Raw genomic sequence first — 12,987 nt, forward strand, 5'->3', positions numbered from 1 at the left:
ATACTAACATTTAGCACTTAACACAAAGTAAAGCTGTGGCCAAAGATATAAACATAAAAAAAGAAAATTAATTTAATTAAAAAACAAACAAAAAGATGGCACTGGTGACAATACATGTGTGTAGCAAGTTTCCCATCCAATTTTTGTCCTTGCTTTTAGCTAAAGGCAAAAAATATCTGGACATTTACCTAAATGCTAAAGGTTAAAAATGCCATTGAGACATTACATTAAGCTAAAGACTAAAAATGCATTTAGACGTTCCATTTCGCTAAAGGCTAAAGGCTAAAAATGTCTGTAGGGCTCATTCACTATGTCAATTCTTGCAGTTAATATTTCAACACCGGAGCATGAATAAAAAGATCAAGGACTGCATTAGTCTTTATGTCATTTAATCCAATATTTACCATGAAATGCAGATTTCTTCCTTTATTTCCTGTAATTATACAAAGCTCTTCAAATTCATGGAAAACCAGCAGAATCATGCAAAAACCCATCACACACACAGACACACATGTAATCCACACGTGTCGTGAAACACTGCCTCTGCATGATATCAGAGTTTTAAGCACAGCGTTTTCTGTCACAATCAAAAACCAAAACACGCAAAGGGAGATTAGGAGGACTAATGGTGACTTTGATGCACACATACAGTCATGCACATACACGCCGGCTTATCCGTGCTTCCATCTGTATGTTCATCTGACCTTTACCGCCTGAGAGTAAACAAAATTAAAGACCAACACAGAGCTGTAAAAAGATAAAGAGCATTTTCACGACTGTGTGCGACCAGTCTGTTCTCTCTTGTTGTCACACCGGGCCTTGTAAATAAAAGTTGCATACAACCTCTCTTCTAACATACTGCAGTTTTATTGCATGACTCAGTTTGGAGACACATGTTCAGGCTCTGCTCTCACATGGGGGAAACTGAGGAATTTAAACAGACCACACCAAACATGCTTGATGTGAACACGCCCTTAAGTTACTCCAGCAATGTGGGAAAAAATGTAGATGAATGACAGCACACATTAGTACTTTTTAGGTGTGTGGGTTGGATGAGTAATAACATGAACAAAATATATTTAAACTTATGTATTTTTATTCCTTTACTATTGATGCTTCAGCCTCCAGCCCTGCATCGTTGTCGTTGGTGATGCTAACAGGTCTGTAGTGGAGACGGATGCTGTTTCAGAGTGGAGTCAGTGAGACACTGATGCTAATGAAGCATTAGCTTAAGCCTATAATGCGGAGCATGGCAGTTCAACATTGAGGGCGGCCCTCAGCACACAACCAATCTGACTCACTGGATTTGGGATGATACTGCTGCTGGTGACCTAAAAGCTACACATCACAGTTACATTTTTTAACTCAATGCACAATTTTAATTTGGTTTCAGAAACCCGTGCATGAGCCTATTTTCACTGATTACCTATAACTGCTTTAGGGATAACAGTGGCCATATTCAGTCATGCATCAACCATGTTTTGTTTTTCATGTTAACACAGCAGTAGAGAGAGAAACTGAATACTGTACTTACTAGTTAAGCACTTTCAACTTTTGTTATAGCTCCCAGCTTTAGCAGTAGTTGGTGGCTGTCTCTCTCTCCCCTGATGCATTTGATGAAAAGTGAAGCCTGCAGGAGCAGAATGACCTGCTCAGGCCACCAGAAACTAAACCACTCAGCTTCAACAGTGAGCTCCTAGCACTCACAGTATTTGACTTTGCTCAAAAATGATCAAAAAAAAGAAAGAAAAAGAAGAATGAAACTGAAATTCATTTGCTTGAGATATGCACTGCCTGCTTTGCTGTGCTATCCTGCTAGTTTTGGCCTGAGTCCAAACCCCTCTACATTCCTCTAATCTCATCTCTGTAAATATATTAGTGAGGCAGCCTCTCACTACAGCTGCCTCTGTGTCCGACCTTTATTTAAACACCTACAAAATGTGATTTGCATCAGTATGCATTAAAGCATTAAAGCATTAACACCGAAGCATGGGATGTGGGCGAATCAGCTTGTTTTCTTGAAGTGTAACCTGTCTGTCTGTTTGTTTTAGCAGCAGCTAAGTGGGTCTGAACCCGGTTTACCCCTCAGGATACAATAAAAGCTTATGTTATCTTGCCATTGGCGTCAATGTTTAAACTTTAAATGCATAAAATCAGGATTCATTTCATGTTCACTCCTGTCAAGAGTGTGGGATTTTATGTGTGCCTTTCAAATTCCTCTTTAAACCCCAGATTTTTATGAACTTTTCTCTAAATGTTTTGGTTCTCACCGCATTGCCAAATGAGGCAAAATCTCCAAATCCAGCTATTATAATATGAACTTCTGGTGCTTAACCTTTTACTTGCCTGCGGGACAAGAGCACAGCCTACCTCTGAACACTTAATACAGAGATCTTCAACAGGGGGTCAATAGTTTATTGTCATTGTCATAATAAGTTATCAATTGTAACGAGATGTCGTTTAAGCATCTTAGTATTTGCATGATTATTATTGCAATTGACAGACCATTTTAATAGTAACCTTGGTGAATATGAGCAAGTTTCCTCAATTCAGTGTAGTAAATTGGCCTAATGCATTGAATAACACGTACAGATTTACTTAAAATCTTAAAATTTGAGACAGTGCAAGTAAGTTTTTCATCTACTTGTGCATGTGCAACCAGTAAATTTGCTATTTTTCTTTTAACAGTGGTGAAACGTGGAAGAGGCGACTCCAAGAATCTGGAATCTGTCAATACAGGTGTCAGAATAAATGATACAATATGAATAATGAGAGAAATGTGAATATCTGCTTTGCAAGTCAATTTACAGCGTGCACCCCTAAATTTCCTGCTTGCGCTCCTAAAATGATAAGTTAGTTATGGGTCTCACTTATCTGTATTGTCTTGACTGTGCCTCTTAATTGACTAACACTGCAGATTTGTTGACTTTTAGAGATGCAACTGCAGCTGCTTTACATTAACTGTGCAGTGGCAGCTCTAACTTTGCATATTGAAACTATATTGGGCCTCATGTTTGCAGCATATTTCTTTCTTCGAATTTCCCAGCATATACCTACAGTACAGTAGACCCCCAGTGGAGACTGTTAGTTAGTGTGCTACAGTGGTGATTAACTGACTACACAAATGGGTGTTTACAGTTGTCGTTGATTGCTGAGTTTCTAAGCCGTTCATGTTCTAATGACAGCTTGAGTTTGTAAGCATGTGGGTCAGTGCGGGTCTGGCTCTGTATAGTCTCGCTGTTTTTGACCTTAGTCCCGGTGCTTGTTTACCTGCTGAGTGGAATGTGGAGTTATGTAAGGCTTAATCTATCAGAAGGTACGTGTCCCTCGGTTACCTGGGCCACAGGGCAACACAGCAAGCAAACGCACAAATGTCCACAGACGCAGACAAACAGCTTAATGACACGGCCTTTCTGGTGTCGCACACACACACACTACACTATATCCAAACTGTGCTCAAATAAAGAGACGTAACCCTGTGTACACACACCGTTAAGCTTTATGACATACACACATGCACGGTGCAGAACGCGTGTGCCGAGCTCTGGGCTCACTGTGTCCTTACGCGTGCACTTTTATGACCAATAACCAGGCTTTTATGGTCACACAACAAAGATAAAGACCCACTCAGCTTACGCATACTGAAGCAAAGAGACACACACACCTCAGACATTGTTAAACCACTGTGAGTGTTTGGCCATTATATGGAAATTTTCCTCTCATGTTTGCTAAAAACTGCCCTCTGACGTGATTCCGTTGTATGTTTGTGAGTTACTGACGTGCAGACGAGGTCAATATTTCTTTCCAGAGGTTTCTATTCGTGGAGCTCATCCTGCCCCCGTGCGCCCCCCCCTCGTCTGCGGCCGGCCTCCTCCCTTTAGACAGTCCGTCACCCACCGCATCCACAATCAATGGGATGTGGCTTTTTATGTTTACCCTGAAACATATCAGTGTATTGAACAAAAATAGACATGTGCATACAGAAAGAACATGTTGTGTGCTGTTACAGAACCGGTGATAAACACAATAAAAGACATAAAACCAGAGCTCCTGTTCAACATTTCATCTGCTCCTTTATTTAACTAATGACATTAATATTTTTCAAATATGTGTTTTTCTTTATAAGATACTCTCCAATGAACAATTCAAGACTTATTCAAAGGTTCATTCTTACTCAACACGCCAATCTGCAAATCTTCATCTCCCTAAACTCCTCACTACCAGAAGTCAATTCTCAATTAGATATAGAAGTACTAAGTTATGGAACAGTTTCTCCCATTAGCAAAAAATTGTTCTTCTGTGAAATGTTTTAAAAAATGTTTAAAAGATCATTTAACTGCTGTTTTGTAATGTATTGTCTATGTTGGTATTTTAATACTGATTATTGTTCTCACTATTATTGTTATTATTGCTCATGAGTTACTAATGGACACATGTACTACACACATCCACACACACACTTATATTTTCTGTTTTTTTTATATATATTATATATATATATATATATATATATATATATATATATATATATATATATATATATATATATATATATATTCCTATTCCTATTCCTATTTTCCTGTCAGATCTGATATACAAGGTCGTTCTGTTTAGTTAGTTAAGCAAAAACTTGAGTTACCTACTTTCTGTAAGCCGGTATGAGTTTAATTCTTTGCACCACTTACTGTAGGGACAGGGGTGGTGAAACTACCCCCTTAAATGCCCTAGATGAACTTTTCACCAGCAGCTGTCTGCAGCAGTTTGAAACAAGGCCCAATCCTATTAGCAGGAATGGGTTTTTGTGCCTATAGGAATCTTAGTCAGCAGCACAACAACACTCAGCAAACCGAGGTCACACCAGGGGCATGTTTGCGTGCGCAGCAGCCAAGTAAATCATCCGTCAAACATGCCAGCCATGGGGCTAAAGCTTACAGAACAGGACAGGAGTCGGAGGGAGACACACATTCGGAGGGGCTTAGTAGAGAGTGGTAGCACGCAAAGACGCTGTCCCCAAAACCTTACAACCAAATAAAATCCAGCAAAGAGAAACCCGCATTAACTGTGTGCTCTACCCAAACGGGGTTGAATCAGGACAAGAGGAGAAGATCCCCTGACATCAACAAGCAGGTGCAAATTAGACCTTAGTTCCTTCCGGTAGTTTTGATAGGTGCGGCGAACAAAATAAACACTAGATTATTATCATACAATTAATTGCAAGTGTACTGTACACAAAGTGTGACCTTTCAGTTCACGCCCCGTGCTCACACAACTAATGAGACACACCTCTGTGATATGTTATGAGCAGAGCAGCTAGGAAGTTGCTTTGCTGTCAACTAGCAAACTTCTTTTCCAACCAAACATGGATTTGACACTAGTTGTCTCTGCCCCACGAGGACGAGAGCCTGCGGTTGTAGTCCTGATACTCTGATCCTGCTTTTTGTGTTGTTGTTGTTTAATACTGTATTCATTCATCCTCACCAACTGTAGCTACTATCCTCTTATCTTATCTCTCTAAAGTTTACTACAGAAGTCGTTTTGTGTTTACAGCTCTGAGAACAAGATGCCAACACTGAGCTGGATTAGGATTTATGGTTATATTGCAACACATCATTGGTTAAATCAATGCATGTCCATTAAAGCAAGAAGGTGTTACTTCAAAAAGTCAGTCGTTAACCTGTTAAAGGGATAGTTCAACATTTTGGCAGATATGCCCATTGCTATAATCCCTATAGTTTTAGGAGTAGGTTTGTTACCTTTAAAGGGATAGTTCACCCAAAATTCAAATTTCACTCATTATCTACTCACCCTTATGTCGGCTAAGGACTGGGAGTCCTCCGTGCCTTCTCTGAGTTACGGGGGGGTCCGCACAGCAGTATTTGTCCATATAATGGTTGTGAATGGTGCTCACTTTTCTTCGTCCAAAAAGACACACCAAAAAACATCCAAATACCTCCATAGTGCTCGTCTGTAATGTCCCTCTTGTATTGAAGCCCCGACATGAGGAATTGTTCCGAAAAAAATTAAATAAGTCTATATTTTAAGCTTGTTTGTAGCGGAAGCTCCCAGTGTCTCAGTTCACTGCTCTGCCTGTGTCTGTGCAAATTGTGCAAGATTTGAGACTGAGACACTGGGAGCTTCCGCTACAAACAAGCTTAAAATATAGACTTATTTAATTTTTTTTGGAACAATTTCTCATGTTGGGGCTTCAATACAAGAGGGACATTACAGACGAGCACTATGGAGGTATTTGGATGTTTTTTGGTGTGTCTTTTTGGATGAAGAAAAGTGAGCCCCGTTCGCAACCGTCATATGGACATGCAGTGCTGCACGGAGCCCCGCTGTAACTCAGAGAAGGCACGGAGGACTCTGAAACTTCTCCCAGCCCTTAGTCCACATGAGGGTGAGTAGATAATGAGTGAAATTTGAATTTTGGGTGAACTATCCCTTTAACAGAGTCTTTTTCATCTGCCACTCTCGTTTGGGTTTGTGTAGTTTTGACTTGTCTTTATCGATTGGTGCAGGCTGTGATCATAAAGTGTTGGACTTGCACAGCAGATGAGTGTGGACGCAGTGCTGCTGCTGCTGCTGCTGCTGCTGCTGCTGCTGCTGCTGCTGCTGCTTCAGGCGGTCAGACTGGAGAGGGAGAGGCTGTGAGCTGTGTTTGTTTACAAATGACCAGACCGTAGTCGCCTCAGTTGCTCATTGGATTATCGTGAGTGCTGATTGTCTCAGTTTGGCACCACACACGCAGGATCAGAGTCCCTGGCTGGCCTGCAGAAAACAAAAACATGTGACGGTAACACACACAGCAGTAAACAAGAGTCCATTAGTGATTCACAAATAGTCACTGTGCAATAAAAATAAACTGCCCTGTCATTTCATTTGCAAAGCATTGTTAATGTCAACTAAATGCTGTTCTTTTTACACAGCAGTGCAGTTGTTTGACTGGTTGTCAGGATCATCAGGTAGGATGTACAAGACTCGTTTAACAGCGTTTAAGATGACACTTCACAGCTTACTGTCTTGGCATTGTTCCCTGGTTTGAATCGCAGTTTGGCCCCGATGTCCAACAAGATGTCCCACTCCCTCAGAACATTGCGATGTCATTAATTTGACTGTTATATAAGGAGTTGTTTTTCCTCCATATCTTAATGCAGGGTTGGTGATAGCATAACGTTGCATAAGATGATGGGTGCAGTCTTGTTGTGTTCTCCGTCACTGCTGATATACAGTACTGTATAGCATTCAGAGATGGACAGAGTACTCGACCCCAGTACTTGAGTAAGAGTACAAATACTACTGGTCAAAATTTACTCCGTTACAAGTAAAAGTAGCTCAGTCGACATGTTACTCTAGTAAGAGTAAAAAAGTACTTGCTTTTAAAGGTACTTAAGTATCCCAAAGTACATGCTTTTAAATTCACTTTAAGTAAAAGTAAGAGAGTAAATTTCTTCTTTTTCACATCAATGAATTACTATAATTTTTTCTAAATGAATTTAAGGAGCTTTTAACTCTTGTTTCTGAGAATGAACTCTTTGAAAGCAGCTGCACTGATGTGCTGCTTTTAGGGGTTAGGGTTTCCTTCTTTGACAAACACAGCTTGTGTTCAATAAGAGCAGCCCTGAAAGGAACGAGTACTTTTCAGCCTTCCTAGAAATTAACTCGAGTAAAAGTAAAAATATTTGTCTTGGAAATGTATAAAAGTAAGAGTAATAAGTACCAAAGAAATCTGATACTCAAGTAAAGTACAAATCAATTTACTCCGTTACTGTCCACCACTGATAGCGTTCCTCGGCGTGTGATGATGCCACCTGTTGACAGTATAAGCGTAGGTGTTGTGCTGCTGAGGTCAAAGTTCGAGATGGGAGCAGTTATCACCAAGTTATTATCAGTCACGGCGTTTGAAGAAAAACAGTCTGAAAATGAGACCGCGGCAGATAATAGCTGCTGCAGCGGTAGGATCAATAACACGAGCTTACTGGAAGGGAAGCCTTATTACCACAGTACACAGTGTCCATGCCAACGCTGCAAGTGCATGGTTCATGGAGTCGACTTAGGACACTTACATATTACTTACATATGAACCCATGTTCAGTAACATGAGGCAGCTGCTCTGAAAATACTCTCAAAGTCTATGTGACCGGATATAGTATGAATCTGGGTCACTATATGTCTTATTTCATTGTTAATTGTTTTGTTTTTTTAACCTATAGGTCAATTTGAACTTTCTCATGAAGGTAAATAAAGTGTCTCCTTATCCAGCCAACCAACCAAGAGGATCAACAACAAGGACCTTAATAGTGAAGGTTTGCCAAACTGTTTTTTCTTGATAATATGAAGCTATATTTAGTTTACATTTATTACATCTTATATTAAGCCAAGGATAGGCAGGTACTGATAATGAAAGAAAGCAGCTAGAGATCTCACTCTGCCCATACACAAACTACTTAACTTAAAGCAGAAGTAAGCGATCCGGTCGTTTTGGCTAATGCTGCGTTCCAGGCAGGCTTTTGAAACCGTAAATTACAGCTTCAAGTCACAACTTACGACTTTGTAGCGTTCCAGGCAACCCACTCGTGTTTTTCCGACCTGTTTTACCTGTGAAAGTCACTATAACGGCCACTCGTAACTTCTGACCCGTGAACTCGTACCAGATCGAACTGGTACGACTTCACAGGTTGGAAAAACACGAGTTACGAGTTTCCTTGAACGCACCATAACAGTCCTCGTCCCTACGTCACCGCATTCACGGCGTCCCTTGGCTGCACCGTTAATATAATACATCCATGGGCTGCACACACAGCCCTGCATGCCGTTCTCTCTCCTCATTGGATAAAAACTGTAGGATACGATAAATGTTTTCTCCTCGGCTCAGAGCAGAGCAGAGTGACTGACAGACCCGTGTTTCGGTCCAAACACTCTATGTAAGTGATTGCTGTCGGAAGATATAACTATTTAAGACTTATTTTAACACAAATATATCACTTACTTCTGCTTTAACACCGACTGCTGGAAGGGTGGCCATACATTTCTTTCACATATAAATCTGCTGTGCCGATAATGGATTCAATAACATCTGAGGTTTTCTTCCATGGTCTAATAAGCCCCAGTGAAACCTGAGGCTTTCTATGTTGGAGTGACAGACAGACACAGGATGCTCAGGAAGGAAAACAATTTAATTTCTGTCTATTATCAATTGTCCCATGAGCAAATAAGTAAATAAAAGGCTTTTAAATTCTAAAATCTGGAGACTCAAGAGCGCTGATTTTTATTTTTATTTTTTACGAGATGCTCATAATCTGACCCTGACCTTCTCTTTGAGTCCCTCTGCTTCACTTTATTGCTTTCAGAGGCTGTTATCTCACACCCAAAGCTAAACCAAGGCTGAGTCGGGGGTCACCGAAGGGCTGCCATGACAGCCTCTCGACCCCGTTGCCGTTACGCCGCATGATGTAACCCAGCCAGGACGCAGCAGCACAGGTCAGCCGGCTGTCCAGTCGGTCTGATGAAAACAGAGAACGCTCAAGGATTTTATCGGAAATTCATTTCATAACCACAGAGAGGGAGATAGAGAGAGAGGGGAGAGACGGAGAGAGAGCTGTTATGACACAGCATGTTATGACAGAGAGTGAGTGAAGGCAGGAGACAGACACAGAGATGGACAGCTATGAAACAGGTAAAAAAGAAAGAAAATAGCAGTGATGTGTGAAGCTAATTTTAGTCGAAGGTCACTGGGTACTGTCTGGTGTTCACAGCAAACTGAAAAAAAAACAAAAACAAAAGAATAAACCCCAGCACAATATTATGTGTTCTGTGATTTAGGAGAACAGGATCTCCCTGTCCTCATCTCTTCACATTTGCTGTAAGATTATGTTGTGAGAAGTTCAATCATGCCTTGAGGCGACGCGTGCATCAAAAGCAGCTTTGACAAGTCTCTCTGTACTGTTTATAAAATAACAGCGAGGGAACACACATCAGGCATGTGCGTACAAACTGTTCCTGAAAACACATGAACACTGTGCTTGTCAGTAATGTGTGTCAGCCCCAGCCTTTAGGTGGTTGTTGTCAGCAGCTGGCGCGTTGCTCTGCCTCACACCAAGGATACATGTTGCTCTTCTTATTATATAGTACACTTTGATATATATAGTAAAAAAGGATTAGCCGAGGCTTTATCGATCTGGAAGGGAAATTCAGAGGTTGCAGCAACATGGATGGAGACAGTCTTTGCCTTTCCAAAGCAGAATAGACCTAAATATGATAGATAGATAGATAGATAGATAGATAGATAGATAGATAGATAGATAGATAGATAGATAGATAGATAGATAGATAGATAGATAGATAGATAGATAGATAGATAGACTTTATTGATCCCAAGCTGGGAAATTACAGTGCAGCAGCAGCATTACACAGACACACAGTGATGATAACAACATATAGTATAAGAATATAAAGAATAAACTATACATAATAAAATAGCAATAGCAAATAAAATAAAATAAAATGTAATGTACAAAAGTATATACAACAAATTGGCAGTGTTGTAAGTACAGTAGCATACTATTAATTGCATTACATCTATTAGCCTACACAATATCTATGGTATGTAATATTATAATACTGTGTGTAACAAAGCTATGCAAACTATCATAATAATGTATGTAAATAATATAATATAGGCCATGTCAGGAGCGGAGCTGTGAGGTTGACCTGTCAAAGGTGTACCCCCACCTTGATGACATCACTTTGACGTCATCAGGGTTACTTTCTCAGCTGTTTGCGCACAGGTTGAAGAGCCCTTCTTAACTGATACGTAAAACAAGCGTAAAAAGAAAAGTCAATATTGACTTTTCTTTTCTTTCCTGGATTCCCCCCGTACACACCGGTCGGTTGTGTAAATAATCCCTGCGCTTTTTTTTTCTTTTTTCTTTTTTGGCAAAACACATCTCTCAGTGAGTGTGTCAGCAACCAGCAGGCAGCAGGAAGTGTTTATGACTATGAGTCTGTGCAGCCAGTCATCATCACTCTCTGAATGAGGAGAGGCTGATGTTCTGCTTAATCATCGGCCATGTCGAGAGGGATTTTAGCTCCATTACGCGGCCCAATTCTCTCCTTCCCTCCGTGCCTCCATGCCAAAATCTCACTCAGTCCTACACCAGAGTACACTACAAACTACTCCCCCTTCCCTCCTCCTCCCTTCAGTCCCAGTGCGAGCTGATGCATGCCACGGAAGCAGTGACGTCAGTTGTTTACTGTCTTGTAGGTCGCGGCTCGTTGCAGTGCAGCAGCACATCCAGCAGGGCTTATGTAACCCTCTCTGCCTTGCAGCATGACAGCAGTACACTACAGTCTCTGCTGCTGCAGCGTGGACAGCGTGCAGTGCAGACACATACAGTGTAAAACAGGCAGCTCTTTCGCTTGCATTGTGAGTGTGAAGTGAAAAACACAGTGGGTTCACTGCTGGAGCACATAGTAGCTCCAAGTGGACCTCCTCCTCCTCCTCCTCCTCCTCCTCCCGTCCCCACACATATCCCAGGATCCTCCACTGCAGCAGCAGCAGCAGCAGCAGCAGAGACGTAAACAACCCTGGCTGGCCGTGTGACTGCTGTCCAAGCTCCCTCCCTCTGCACAGACACGTGGTGCCCCCTTTTGGCAGCAGGAAGTAACAGTCAGCACCAAATTTGGGCTGCTGATGAGGCAAAAAAAAAAAAAAAAAGCAGCCAGTGTGTTTTATTTTTCAGATTGAACCCAAAGCCTGCCACCTTCCAGTGACATAATGGCATAAGAGTTGAGTCTATACTTTTTGTTTTTACTGATATGGATTCTGTGTGGGGAAAAGTGTTTTTCATTACACCTATATTAGATTAAAAATTTCTGCAATCAATAATTTCATTCATGTTTGTCAAATAATTATGTGGCTGCTGCTTTGCTCCACTCATCCTACTACTAGCTCACATTGTGCTCAATAATTGAGTGGCTGTATGAATGAGTGTGATTATATGTAATATATTGGTTAAACTTAGAGATGCTTATTTGTGGGTCATTTTCACTCTTTTTTAATGCTCTTATTTTGAAATGTACATATTTTTATAACCTATAGTTTTACATATAGGCCTGTGTTCTTGGTATTTCCTATTTTGTGTGGTGTCCATTTGCAGAGAAACAGGTAGGCTAATGGTAATTTGCAGATAAATTACACTTGATGGATCAAAAACAGAAGCTCACAACCAAATTAAATGTTGCAGTACACACAAAAAAGCAATTAACTATTCCAGTAAACATGATTGCAGACAGATCTTCCTCAGTCAACATCGCATTTTTGAGAAACAATCATTATCAGGTATTGTTTTTGTGTTTGTGTAACTGGCCCTGCCTCCGTTAGGAATGTGACCTGTGTCTTGTGGTATCTAAGTCGGAACAAGCCTCAGATACTTATGATCGGTAACAAGACATCATTGGAATGATTTACCCCTTGATTACACAAGCGATAGCATGTACTTGGAATTACCCCAGACGGCAAGTAATGATGTCTGTCAAAACAAGTTTGTAATGGCAACAAAGCACAACAAAGTTAAAAGTCATGGCAGTCTAGGCAACAAACAAGCCTGCACAGCCTTAAATAACTGAATCCATTACATGTCAACACAACTTATATATTCAGGTCACTGTTGTTTGTACAAATTCATGATGTATTCACATTGCAGCGGCTTGCAGATCTCTTCTGCTGCAAAGCATCACACAACCCACAGCTGAAGTTTACTTCTGTGGCACCTGTGCATCATGTGAAGGGAACTGGGGCAGCTGGAGGAAATGTTTGTGAAAATATGGAGAGAAAAGATATTATGTGATTCCATCATGTGTGGATACTATATACAATCATTAATACTATTGTCATGGCAATGTTATTATATAATGTTATGAGACATCAATACTCCCTGTTTGACCCAGATATGTCCTACAAAGATCATTGTTGTTAGGAGAAACACC

The sequence above is a fragment of the Trachurus trachurus genome, assembly GCF_905171665.1.
Source record: "Trachurus trachurus genome assembly, chromosome: 2".
Classification (NCBI taxonomy): Eukaryota; Metazoa; Chordata; class Actinopteri; order Carangiformes; family Carangidae; genus Trachurus; species Trachurus trachurus.